Source organism: Panthera onca, chromosome A2 (genome assembly GCF_046562875.1).
Source record: "Panthera onca isolate mPanOnc1 chromosome A2, mPanOnc1 haplotype 2, whole genome shotgun sequence".
Classification (NCBI taxonomy): Eukaryota; Metazoa; Chordata; class Mammalia; order Carnivora; family Felidae; genus Panthera; species Panthera onca.
This window is the reverse complement of record NC_138340.1, coordinates 46,414,500-46,428,605: the sequence shown is the minus strand read 5'-3', so window position 1 is coordinate 46,428,605 and position 14,106 is coordinate 46,414,500. Positions and strand designations below refer to the sequence as shown.

Here is a 14,106-nt window from a genome sequence, read left to right as displayed (position 1 = left end):
GTAATGTTTAAACAGACGCTCACATTTTTCTACTGCTTGTTGGAAAGGGCTTGAAAACTCCAAACTACAAGTGCCACCCTCCTCACCACCCCCAGCACCTAACCATTTCTGCTCTAGATTTTATTGTGGTAACAGGCCCATGGGCCAGACCACCTTGAATTGAAAATGCCACAAGTCCAGGATGGTGTTTGAAGAAGTGTTGGGTCTGACTTGGGTTTCTGTCTTGTGCACCTGAGTGACACATTGTGTTGCTGAGGAAAACTCAGCTGGCCACTAGATGTTTCTGGGTTTTTTTTACTTACAGTCATGTCTAGAATGGAGGCTTAAATGTGAATTTTTTTTTTTTAAGTTCTCTTCTTAAAGTCTTGACCTCATCAGGTGCCAGTGTGGAGAGAGAACTTCCTATTTAATTAAACATTCATGAATTCCTATGATCAGAGTAGTATTCATGAAAGGGGGACCTTTGCTCTGGATAGTCACAAGACACTGAGCCACGGACCTGGCCTTACCACCCAGGGTATACCTGCTTTCATAGAGAGGATCCAGGGAATGTGAATTAGGTGTGTTTTTCTCAGAAATCATGGGAATAGTGCACTGGGCTTCCATAACCTGTGTGGTGAGCAGAACTTGGGATTTCTGTATGTTTGAATATTTGTTTACACACATGTCTCAGAAGGAGGCAGAAAGTATAAGAACAAGGGAAGGGGTGTGGGTAAGCTAGGAGGTTGAAGGTTCACAAAACAAAGAGAGTAGGGAATGCAGAAGAGGCAGGAGGTGGTGAGAGAGAGACGGGAATTGGGGGCCGCCTTGATTGCAAGGGAGACTGATTAAGATACAGAGATTGAAGACAGGAATTCAACCCTAATCTTCCTTTGTTACACAGATTCCCTTTCAGTTGGCTGAACTTGGTCTTTCTGTATTGGTGTCACTGTTCTCTCTTGTGAGCAGTAGTGCCAAAAAAATTAAACTGTCCTGGCTCCCGTTTTCTTTCTTTTCCAATGACTGTAGCAAAAGTGGTGGGGGAGACATGAGGTGAAACCAGACTTGCTCTCAATTCATTTATAGGAGACTGAGGCCACTTTTTTGTACGTGTTTTACATAAATGTTTTTAAAACGTGACCAAGCTGCATCTGAATTTCAGTTTTCTTTGCTCATTACAAGTTTTTATTACAAGTCTACTATGTAATCCGATAGACTTTTTTTTTTTTTTTTTTTTTTTTTTAAAGGCCTTTGAGGTCACATTGGCCTAGGGTTGATGAGCCAGCAACTCTGGATGCAGTACCTTGTTCTAAGATATGGAGCTCAGATGAGGGAGGGCCTCTGTACTTATTTTTGTGATTTGCTCTTTTAGATACAGAGCCTCCTGTCACTTGAGAACCTCCAAACACATTAGGCATAAAGGCACAGGCAGATTATTGCTAGGCTCTGAAGGTGCCCTGTAAGTGCCTAGCGAAGAGTGTGTGGCTGTAACTAGGACAATAACAAGCCGCTCTCACGGGATCGTAGTGTTGCTCACTTGCTTAAATGCTCATAATGGAAAAGCAAACCTTTTAAGCATGTTTAGAAACGGCTGGAATGAATACGATGAATCTATTCGTGATTTGAGAGAGCTAAGTTTTTGTTTTCAACCCCTTCTTAGGCCTGACATAGTCTCATGCACCAGACCTTTTTTTAACCCAGTGTTTCCACAAGCATAGCATATGGGATGGCCCAGGAGGGGACTGGAAGTGAAACAGGAGTTAAGTTAAGGTGGTATGCAGCTAAGCATAAGCTAATCCTGAATCATGGAGTGAGACAGATATTCCCTTTTCAGGTCTCTTCCTAAACCTGAATACGTCAAGGCCTAAGTCTCATTTGAGTGATAACGTCATTAGCACTAGGTGACACTTGTTAGTCTCCTTTTAAACATGCAAAATTGACCTTGGAACCTTCCCCAGGCTACAGTAGCTAACAGAATTTAGTAATATTGTTTACTTTCATGTAATTATTTTATAATATTATTTATTTTCATATAATTATTTAAAATAATTCAGACAACTTTTAAATGAATGTACTTATTTTAAATGTCATAAATGTTCTTTTTGTGACAGCACTGGTGATACAGATTTTCCTTTAATAAAGCCTTTTTATTGTAAAATAAAACACAAATACAGAAAACCACACAAAGCAAATGTTTAGCTTACTGAGTGTTCTAAGGTGAGCATGTTTGTAACTATCACTTAAGTCAGGAACAAGAATTTCGCTGCCTGTCCCAATAACCCCCTCCATGAACCACAGCTTTGTCCCCCTTCTCTGTCCCTAAAGTTGCCATTATCCTGCTTTTTATTTTTTTATTTTTTAAGTAAGCTTCATGCCCAGTGCAGAGCCCGGTGCGGGACTTGAACTCATGACTGTGAGATCAAGACCTGAGCTGAGATCAGATCAAGCTATCCTGCTTTTTAAAGTAAATGCTTCCTGGGCCACCTGGGTGGCTCACTCAGTTAACTGTCCACCTTTGACTCAGGTCATGATCTCACAGTTCATGGGTTTGAGCCCCAGTCAGACTCTGCTGACAGCTCAGAGCCTGCTTGGGATTCTCTCTCTGCCCCTCCTCCAGTCACGCTTTCTCTCTCTCTCAAACATAAATAAGTAAACTTAAAAAAAATAAAGTAAATGCTTCCCTGTATTTCTTTATAGTATTATCACCATTTGTACATCCCAAGACTACTTTACTATAGTTTAATCCTACCCATTTAAGCATAAATTTGTGGCTTTTTCAAGACATTTTAAATCACAAGTTTCCCTTCCATTGTCCTCTTTCCTCTGCTGCGCCCCTCCCCCCCCCCCCCCCCCACTTTATCCCTAACAATTTATCTCTGGAAGAATCCTGTGGATGTTTCCCTGGTCTGAATCTTGTTGTTTTCCCTCTCATGGTGCACTTCACCTGTTTTCTCTGTCCTCTGCATTTCCTGTGGTCTGGGAGCTGGATCCACAGGCCTGATCAGACTCGTGTTTGAGCCCTATGACATGACCTCAGATAATTTGGTGTTTGTTGTGTACATTGTTCTTAGGTTTTTGATGTTGCTGTTTAGTTGCTTTGTCTGTTTTATGCATAGATTTGGAGAGATCCAAAAAATTATACTGCTGCTTTCATCTTGGGTAGGTTTTTTTTCTTTTTTTTTTTTTTTTGTTTAATGTAAAGTTTTGAGGCAAGACATTGAACTGGCTTTTAGGGTTTTCCCGCAAAAATATCTGAAACTGTGTGAATTTAATTGTTTAAAACAGAGTACATGTGCATGATGAAATCTACTTAGTTGTGATTATCATTTGAAGGGATTTAAAAAAAGTGTTTATTTATTGATTTTGAGAGAGACAGAGTGCTTTAGTGAGCAGGGGAGGGGCAGAGAGAGAGGAAGAGAGAGAATTCCAAGCAGGTTCCCTGCTAAGCATAGAGCCTGATTTGGGACTCAGTCCCAGGAACCTCTGAGGTCATGACCTGAACTGAAATCAACAGTTGAATGCTTAACCTGAGCTACCCAGACGCCCCTGTTGTGATTACCTTTTGAATGCTCAATTTGAAATAATCGTCTTAAAAGGTATAGCTTTTAAATCCTTTAAAAGATTAATGCTAGTTTTTGTTGCTGTGCTATTTTTGTTTTATGGTATTTTAATCTAGTTAACCCTTCTATTGTTGAAAAAGATAGTGTTTAAAATATTTAATGTTTAAAAAGTACCTTCTTTTTAATAATTGTATTATTAATTTGTCTTATAAATCTTTGACATGAAGAATGGCCATGGGGTGGGGTGAAAACAGTTGCTCTTGGTTTGTGGTTTGGCACTTTCTGAATTTGCTAACATTTTAAGGAAACAAATTTGAATAGGTGTCCTTGATAAAGGAGGAGGGCAGACTATTTTGAGAAGTTCTTTTTAACTGAAAGCCAGTTTCAAGTGAGGAATCAGAATTACCAAGTCATTTTTTTTTTTTTTTTGAAGTTAAAAACAATTTCGAGACAGCCATCTCCTGCCCAAGTAATGCTGGGTACTGTGTTATTTGGATGAGGCTGGACCAGCACAAACCGCAAGGAGTAATGCAGCCTGACTGTCTCTTACATAATCACAACTGGGTGATGACTCTGAGGTAGAAAGAGAGCTGTTAATAAGGATGTGATTCAGTTACCTAAATGTGCATGGGTTGTAATGAGAAATGCCTTGGGGCCCAGCAAGATTCTGACGTCATACCGCAAAAATAATTTTTAGAAAAAGCCCTGGTAAGTCAACTAGTGTAAGCCAAGCCAGAAAGTGTTCAGAAAGGCAAGTTCCAGTATGTAAGAAAAGTAAATTCAAATGACTCAAAACATAAACCTGACGGATAAATGGCTCAGGCTCGTTTTTGATGTTAGAAGTTTTACTTTTCTGGTAGCTCAACCACGGTTTCTCTGAACAACTTCATTTCGGCTTTAAGAAGTTTCTGCTTTCACAGGACCAACGAGGCTTTTGTTTCACAAACTGATTTTGGGGCTTGTTTATTCAGAGAAGCCATAAGGAAACGATCACAGCCTTGGAGTGAGGGAGACCTGGTTTTAAACCTCAGCTATGCCTTTTACCAGTTGGTTTTGGTTTTGCTACTCTTTTTTTTTTTTTTTTTTTGACTTTTCAAGTTTGAGAAAGTTTTGGGTTATTTTGGGTTATTTTGAAAGTTTTGGGTCATCTTTTTTAAGCATTTTGATCTACAGATTTTTTTTTTATGATCCCATTAGTTCCACATTCTATAGTATAGTTGTTTTTATACCTAAATATTTTCTAATGTCCAATATCATTTCTCTTAGTGATTCTGTTTGTTTTTGCTTTATATATTTCAGAGCTATGCTGTTAAGCTTGAAATTGTAAGTGCATAAGTGTAGAAATGTATTCTTTTTGTTGAATTAAATGTTTTGTGGTTTGTAAAAAGGGATTCTCTTTTTCTCTAGTAAATTTTATCTTCAAGTCTATTTTTTCTGATATCTCCATAGGTGCACAAGCTTTCTTTTGTCTAATTTTTATCTAATACATACTTTTCCATCTTTTCGTTTTCATTCTATCTGTATCTATGTTTTTAGGTAGATTTTTTGGTTTTTTTTCCCCCAAAGTTTTATTTATTTAAATAATCTCTATACCCTTTGTGAGGCTTGAACTCATGACCTTGAGATCAAGAGTCATATGCTCTTACAAATGAGCCAGTGGGGCACCCCTAAGTATATCTCCTGTAAATAGTATACAGATGTTTTTATTTATTTTTATTTTTTTAAGTTCATTTATTTATTTTGAGAGACAGAGAGTGAGTGGTGAAGGGGCAGAGAGAACGACAGAATGCCAGCCAGGCTCTCTGCTGTTAGCACAGAGCCCAACAAGAGGCTCGAACCCAGAAACCACGAGATCATGACCTGAGCTGAAATCAAGAGTCAGATGCTTAACCGACTGAGCCACCCAGAACCCCAGTATATAACTGTTTTTAAGAAATCCATTCTAATAGTGTTTGTCTTTCAGTCAAGAGTTTATTTATGTTTATATATAGTTTATTATGATTACCTATGTATTGGCTTTATTTCTACCATTTTATTCTTTTCTTTCTCTTTATCACATTTTTTCTCTTCTTTTTTCTTCAATTTATTGCATATTTTTATTTTTTCTCCTCATTCTAACTTCACTTGTCTCCTTAGAAGTTCTATATGTATGTATCTTCATTTACTAAACTATTGTAACGTTCATTTAAAGTCTAACTTTTAGTCTGTTCATTTTTCTGCTCTATAATACTAGGACCGTGCTCTCATCATCCCCATCCAACTTATGTATTACTGATATCCACTATTTTATTCCAATTTGTTCTCTTCCTCCAGTACTTAGATGTTATCAATACATTTCTATATAATCAATATTCAGTTGTGGCTATAATTACTGCTGTCTGTGCCCTCCTTTCTGCATGCCAGACAGAATGTATCTTCTGACTAAAGGACATCCTTTGGTAGTAAATGTTCTTGTTATTAATAGTTTGAAAATATCTTTAATTTTGTTTTGTTGAAAGATATTTTCATGAAGTAAAAACTTGAGATTGGCAATTATTTACTGTCTGTTCACCGAAGAGATGATTTCACTGTCTTCTGGCTTCTGTTGTTGCCATTCTTCAGTCTGGTGCTTTTCCTGTGCAGGTGATCTGGCTCTGGCTGCTTTTACGATTATCTCCTGTCTTTGTGATTATACATTTGGACTGTGATATTTATAGGTGTTGATTTCTATCATTTATCCAGCTTGAGTGTCATTGGGCGTCCTGGATCTGAGGACTGTTTCTTAAACAACTGTGGACTCTTTTTTTTTTTTTTTTTTTTTTTTTTTTTAAGTAGGCTTCATGCCCCATGTGGAGCCCAACACAAGGCTCCAACTCACGACCCTGAGATCAAGACCTGAGCTAGACATTTAACCAACACCCAGGCGCCCCAACTTCAGACTATTCTTAACCATTATTGTTTTCAATATTGCTTTTTCTTCATTCCCACTTACCCCTCTTAGGGACTCCAGTTAGGTGTGAGTCAGCCCTTGTCAATCTCTTAAACCCACTTTTGAATCTATGGGTATATATATTCCATTTATATATTTTATTTTAATTTTCGTTGCTTTTTGGCTATGTCTTTGGTAATATTAGTAGTTGCCATGAGGATTACAAGATGTGTACATAACTTCTCACAGTCTATCATAGAGTTAACGTTTTAATGCTTCAAGTAAATGTAAGTACCTCATAACCATATAGGTTCCTTTACCCCTGTGCTATACTTGGCATATATAGTACATCTCTATACATTGAAAAGACCCAAGATGGTGTTATAATTTTTGTTTGCAACATATATATATGTATATATTTAATGTTTATTTAATTTTGAGTGAGAGAGAGAGAGAGAGAGACAGAGCACGAGTGGGGGAGGGGCAGAGAGAGAGAGAAGGAGACACAGAATCTGAAGCTGGCTCCAGGCTCTGAGCTGTCAGCACAGAGCCTGACGCGGGGCTTAAACTCATGAACAGTGAGATCATGATCTGAGCCCAAGTCGGATGCTTAACTGACTGAGCCACCCAGGTGCCCCTGTATTTTTAATTTAAAGTAGAAAAGTAATCTATTATATTTACCCAAACCATTTCTGTTGCTCTTTATTTCCGAAGTTGCCTGTTTTCCTCTGGTATTATCTCCTTTCAACCTAAATAACTTCTGTTAGCATTTATGTGAGAACAAGTCTTATATCCATGAATTCTCTTAGTTTGTTCTCATCTGAGATGAGACATGTCTTTATGTCCCCTTCATTCCTGAAGGATATTTTCACTGGATACAACAGATCTCTGGGTTGGCACTTCTTTCATCACTTTGAAAATGTTTGACTGTTTTCTAGTCATGTGGTTTCTGATAGCACCAGTTCAATCACTGGTCTCTTATATCTATTAGTGCCATTATTTTCTGGCTCCTTTCAAGACTTAAAAAATCTTAGGGCGCCTGGATGGCTCAGTCGGTTAAGCATCAGACTTCGGATCAGGTCATGATCTCGCAGTTCGTGAGTTCGAGCCCCGCATCAGGCTCTGTGCTGGCAGCTCAGAGCCTGGAGCCTGCTTCAGATTGTGTGTCCCCCTCTCACTCTGCCCCTCCCCTGCTCGTGCTCTCCCTTTCTCCCTCTCTCAAAAATAAATAAACATTAAAAAAATTAAAAAAAAAATCTTGTCTTTGTAGTTTGATTATGATTTGGACATTTGGGGTTTTCTTAGGATTTAGGAATTATCCTATTTTTTGAGGTCCTTGGTCTGTAGATTTATGGCTTTAACCACATTAGGGGAGTTTTCAGCCATTTTGGCAAATATTTTTTTCAACATTAATGTCTCCTTTCTTTTTAGGACTCCAATGCATGGGTGTTATCCCATGTAGATATTATCCTACAGGTCCCTAAGGCTTTTTTCATTGTTTTAAAATTGTTTTTTTCTCTCTGTTCTTTAGATTGTGTACTTTCTATTGATATATCTTCAAGTTCCCCCTTTTCTGTTATTGTCATTGTGCTCTTGAGCCTATCCAGTGAATTTTTAATTTTAGATATTATATTTTGCAATTCTAAAGTTTTTTTATTTTTTTAAATTTTTTTAAAATTTTTTTATTTTTTTAACATTTATTTATTTTTGAGACAGAGAGAGACAGAGCATGAACGGGGGAGGGTCAGAGAGAGAGGGAGACACAGAATCCCAAACAGGCTCCAGGCTCTGAGCAGTCAGCACAGAGCCGGATGCAGGGCTCAAACTCACGGACCGTGAGATCATGATCTGAGCCGAAGTCGGCCGCTTAACCGACTGAGCCACCCAGGCGCCCCTCTAAAGTTTCTTTTTAAAAAATAGTTCCTGTTTCTCTGCTGATAACTCCTACCTATCTATTCATTTCAAGAATATTCACCTTTACCTCATAGCTGATGATTGTAATAGCTGCTTTAAAGTCTTTGGTAATTCCGGGGTGCCTGGGTGGCTTGGTCGGTTCAGTGTACAATTCTTGATCTCAGGGTTGTGAGTTCATACCCTGTGTTGGGCTCCATGCCCTTAAAAAAAGTCTTTGATAATTCCATCTGGGGTATCTTATGGTTGGCACTGGTTCATTTTCTTTTCCCTTCAGTGTTGAGTTTCTGGTCTTGATATAATTCTCAGGAAAATGTTGAGTTTTTTTTTTTTTTTTTTAAAGGCAGTTAATCTGGTAACCTGGTTAGATGTAGACCCCCAGTTTTGTCTTGTTTACTGCCAGTGGTGATTTTGTAGTTTTGTTTCTTCATTCCTTTTTTGCCAGTGCATCACTGTGGTTAATTATTTTTTTCTTTACTGTAACTAGCATTTTGCTTCTTTTAATCAATTTCTTGTATGGGTAATAATACCTAACTAGGAGAGTATTGTAAAGATCAAATGCATGTACAAAGAACCACCTACTACAGTACTTAGCACATAAAAAGTCTTTTAGTAAATGTCATTATGCTGGCTTCTTCCAGTGTGCTATCTCTAATTGAAAATTGAGTTAAATTTTCTTTGCTTTGCTTTACTGTTGCCCATTTGTAAGATTTGATAACATCATATATAGCACTCTGCCAAGTTGTAATGATATTTTGAAAGGATTTGGTATTGTGGAATAAATCCTCTTGGATTATCTCAGAGTCCTTGGCTGGAGAAATATCAGTGATACATCCTTTCTTTTTCTTTTTTTTCTTTCTTTTTTTTTTAGTGGGGGTGGTGAAAATATACAAAAACATAAAATTTAACATTTTAACCATTAAAAAAATTTTTTTTTAATGTTTGTTTATTTTTGAGAGACAGAGTGTGAGTGGGATGTGGGGCAGAGAGAGAGGGAGACACAGAATCTGAAGCAGGCTCCAGGCTCTGAGCTGTCAGCACAGAGCCCCATGTGGGGCTGGAACTCACGAATCGAGATCACGACCTGAGCTGAAGTTGGACGCTTAACCTACTGAGTCACTCAGGCACCCCTTTTTTAACCATTTTTGAGCATACAGTTCGCTGGCAGTAAGTCATTCCCAATGTCATGCAGTCATCATCACTGTATTTTTCCTGAATTTGTTGACCATCCCTTACAGAAACTCTGTACCCATGAAGCAATAACTTCACATTCTCCCTTCCCTCCCATCACCTGGTAACCTTGATTGTACTTGGTCTCTCTATAAGTTTCTTTACTCTCCGTGTCTCATAGAAATGTCCTTTTGTGTCTGGCTTATATGACTTAGCAAAATGTCTTCAAGTTTCATTTATGTTACAGCATTATTAGATTTCATCTCTTTAAGGCTGAATGATATTCCATTGTTTCTATAGATTACATTTTGTTTATCTGTTCATCTGTTAATGGACATTTGTGCTGTTTCTGGCTATTTAACATCTAATAGCTGTTTTGGCTTTTGTGAATAATGCTGCTGTGAACATTGGTCTACAAGTGTCTGAGTGCCTGCTTTCAATTCTTTTGACTATGTACAGTGACGTATTTTTTGAGTAGTTGTTTGGATTCATGCCTCCTTAATTACCTGCCATTATCCCTGTGGTGTGTTCTTTGACTTCTTCTAGTGATAGAAATGAGTCTACCTCCCTCTGTTTGAAAGTTTGCTTTTTGGCTTAAAATGTGGCCTCTTTAGCAAACAATCAAAAATGTCCTATTGTCCTCCAGATACTTTGCTATTCCTGAGAATACAGAAATGGAAGATATTCCACCCTGTTGCCCTTTACAGGCTCACAATTTAAGGGATGGGGTCATATAGGCTCTAAACCAAAATTAGATGTTTTTTTCTGATTTATGAATTTTTTATATCAAATGTTTTAGAGAAATAAAAACGAAGACACATACATCATGTTTTTTAAAATTTTCAAAAAGAATGAGAATATGTGAGATCCATACCATCGTGGAATGTCCTGGAGGTAGCATGAAATAACATTGAGAAATGAATTGGGAAGGGCATGGACAGGTGCTGTGGTAAGGAGTGCTGTGGAGCAGTTAGGGGAGGTGCCAGGAGAGCTGCATTTGTTGTTGACCAGGAAAGGACTGTGTGAGGAAGAGGCATTTAAGGGAAGCCTTGCAGATATGGAATAACTAATTTTGGGATCAATTAGAGCAAAGCATCTGGTGAAGGACCTACTATGTTCCTATGCTCTGGCTACTCACCTTCAGCCTTCTATGGTCTGGTCTTAGCTACATTTACTCTGGGAAGTCCATTTGAAATGGCTTTCTCTTGTCCCATATTCCAGATTTAGATTGTTCCATTTATTCTTGTCGCTTCTTGTGCTTTCTTTTTATGTCAGTTGTCTCACTTATAATTGTTTCTGTAGGTATTTGTTGAATGCCTTCCCCTTTACCAGGTATATTCTATAATGGTGTGTGAGAATGCACTATACCACTATGTCCTCAGCATAGTAACTATCACTTAAGCACCTAATAAATATTTGCCAAAAAAATGAAAGAATGCCATTTGGGTATCATCTGTTAGAGCATTTAGTTTTTGAAAGCTACGGGGCTCAGACCTCACATGACCTGTCTCATGTTGGAAAGTTGCTTTTTCTTGGCAAGAAAACACTGGCTTAGTCAATCGGGGTTGAGGTAGGTTCACAGTGACTGAGTTATTTTGGAAGGGTGGTCCAGGGGTGGCTGATGGGATAAGATAAGAAGAAAACATAGTCACACAACTGTATTTTGTGTCTGTTTTTGAAAAGAATAGTTGTCTGTCTGATTGAGGAGTCAATGTGTGGTGTAGGCTCAGGAAGCAAAGCCTGATAACCCTGGAAGGTGAGAACCCAATACAATAGGATAACAGGGCATAGTTTTTTTTTTCAACCTGCGCTGAAACAAAGCACCTGATCAGAATGAGTGTGAATGAGGCAAGGCATATTGGGGTTCTAGAGGCTCAGACGTGAAATATCTCTTTAAGGAGTCCTTAAGTTTCTCCTCCTCCTCTTCCTTCTCCTCTTCCTCTTCTTCTCTTTCTTTTCCATCTTCTTCCTCTTCTCCTACTTCTTCTTCTAGTAGGCTTCATACTCAGCACAGAACCCAACACAGGGCTTGAAGTCACCACTCTGACATCAAAACCTGAGCTGAGATCAAGAGTTGGACATTTAAGTAACTGAGCCACCCAGGTACCCCCTTAAGATTCTTTCCAAGTCCTAGGTCTTTTGTGATTTGACTTCGATGAAGAAGTAATAATGATTCTCACATCCCTGTACCTCCCAAATATTGGTGTCTGCATTGTAAACCTCTAAAGTGAGACAAAGATTGACTATTGAGTAGGGAGTCATGCCTAGGAGAGATCCAGCTTTAAGAAGAAGTTATGCAAAAATGAGAATTTTGAGTCAATGGAACTTTCAAAACCATTTGGCAAAAAACACTTTCTTTATAGATGAGGCAGTTATGGCCCAGGAGGGGAAATGGTTTGCCTCAATTCTGGATAATGTCGAGGGTGGTACCTACCTATTAGTCCTTGAGAACCAGTATAGGACCTTTCCCACTGTGTAAAACTCATAAGCCAGGAGCTGAGTCTCTCTCTTTACAAAAGGACATCCCATTGAAAGACTATATCTAAAATTGGTATTTATCCAGAACATGCTCACCCAAAGTGGGGAGGGGTTTGGAAAACATGGAAACCTCAGGAACAGGTGAATTTATTCATTAAACAAATGTTTATCTCGTATGTGCTATGGGCGAGGCAGTGTTCTGAGTGCTGTGGATACAACAGGGAAGCAGGTATGAGTCCTCAGTCTCTTGAAGGTTTAACTCTGTAAGACTCTAAACAAGTGAAGTTGTAATGGACTATGCTAATGGTCTATGAATAAAGTAAAGAGAGTAACAGGATAGAAAGTGGCTGTAATGTACTGTGGTCGGGTTCTTTTGGCTCTTTTATTTGTGGGGTCTGGGATGGCTTCTCTGACACTTGAGCGGAAACCTAAATGAGGAATAGGAGCCAGCATGACCAGTAATGAGGGAGTGATGAACGAGGGGGATTGTGATGTAAGTTGATGGTTAGGTTGGAAAAATAGGTGGCAAGTGGATTACATAGGGCTCTGCAGCCTCAGAGAAGTTTGGGTTTCTTCTTCAGTGCAGTGAGAAGCCATTGGACCTAGTTAACATTCAATAAAAAATTTTTTTGTTTATTTCTGAGACAGAGAGAGACAGAGCATGAGTGGGGGAGGGGCAGAGAGAGAGGGAGACACAGAATCCGAGGCAGGCTCCAGGTTCTGAGCTGTCAGCACAGAGCCTGACGTGGGGTTCGAACTCACAAACCATGAGATCATGACCTGAGCCGAAGTCGGTCACTCAACCGACTGAGCCACCCAGGCGCCCCGGACCTAGTTAACATTTTAAAGAGGCTGCTCTGTACCATTATCAACAATAGCCAAACTATGGAGAGAGCCAAATGTTCGTTGACTGATGAATGGATAAAGAAGATGCGGTATATATACACAGTAGACTATTACTCAGCCATCAAAAAGAATGAAATCTTGCCATTTGCAATGACGTGGATGAAGCCAGAATGTATTACGCTAAACAAAATCAATCAGAGAAAGACAAATACCATATGATTTCACTCATATGTGGAATTTAAGAAACAAAACAGATGAACATATGGGAAGGGGTGGGGAAGAGAGGAGAGGGAAACCACAAGAGACTCTTAATATTAGAGAACAAACTGAGGGTTGATGGAGGGAGGTGCATGGGTGATGGGCTAGATGGTTGATGGACATTAAGGAGGGTACTTGGGATGAGCACTGGATGTTGTATGTAACTGATGAATCACTGAATTCTACTCCTGAAACCAATACTGCACTATATGTTAACTAATAAAAATTTAAATTAAAAAAAAAGTAAAGAGGTTGCTCTGGCTTCTGCATGGGTTTTGTCACAGTTGGTGAGACTTGATTGCTGTAGAGCAGGGTGGTAGGAGTAGAGATGCTCAAAGTGGTCTGATATTTGGAAGTACATCTGAACCCATAAGGGGAGAAGGAGAGGAAGGACTCAAGTATGACTACTACGTTTTGGCCTGAGAAGCTGGGGAGATGGTGATTGCCTTTGAGATGGTAGAGAACCTGGAGAAGGTTGGAGAAATTACTGAACCTAGTGAAGACTAAGAGTTGACTGAATTATAATTATTCTACAAATGTCTGAAAGGTGATCTGAAAGGAATTTGATTTATTCCATGTGATCCTTGGGAGCCTAATGAGTCCCAGCAGTTGGAAGGCCTCTGGAAGGCATTTCATTTTAACCATTGATTAGGAATCTTCTGTTTACTAGAATGACCTAGACATGAGGGACTGCCTGTGAGGAAGTGGTGTCGGTCACCCGAATTGTTCAAGCTGAGACAGGGAGACCATCTATTGATAGAGTGACCATACAATTTATTGTCCAAATCAGGACACTTTTGAGAGTGAAATGGGATGCTCTTAATTATGCTGGATAACAGGTGTAAATCTGGACTGCTCCATCACATGAGGACCAGTGTTTATCCTACCTTACCTATCCTCCTAGGGACACTGTAGAAAGGATGGCTTTGGGTATAAAAGTTGAAATCACGTGACCTCTTGACATTCCATTCAGATCTAAGGTTCTGAAGATCTGTG

At 39.0% G+C, this 14,106-nt stretch overlaps 1 protein-coding gene across 2 annotated transcripts in view; it reads left to right on the top strand.

Annotated features, from left to right (window-relative positions):
- Window positions 1–14,106, top strand: part of SUMF1 (sulfatase modifying factor 1) — a 98,308-nt gene that overhangs the window by 24,537 nt on the left and 59,665 nt on the right. The gene's annotated exons all lie outside the window — the stretch shown is intronic.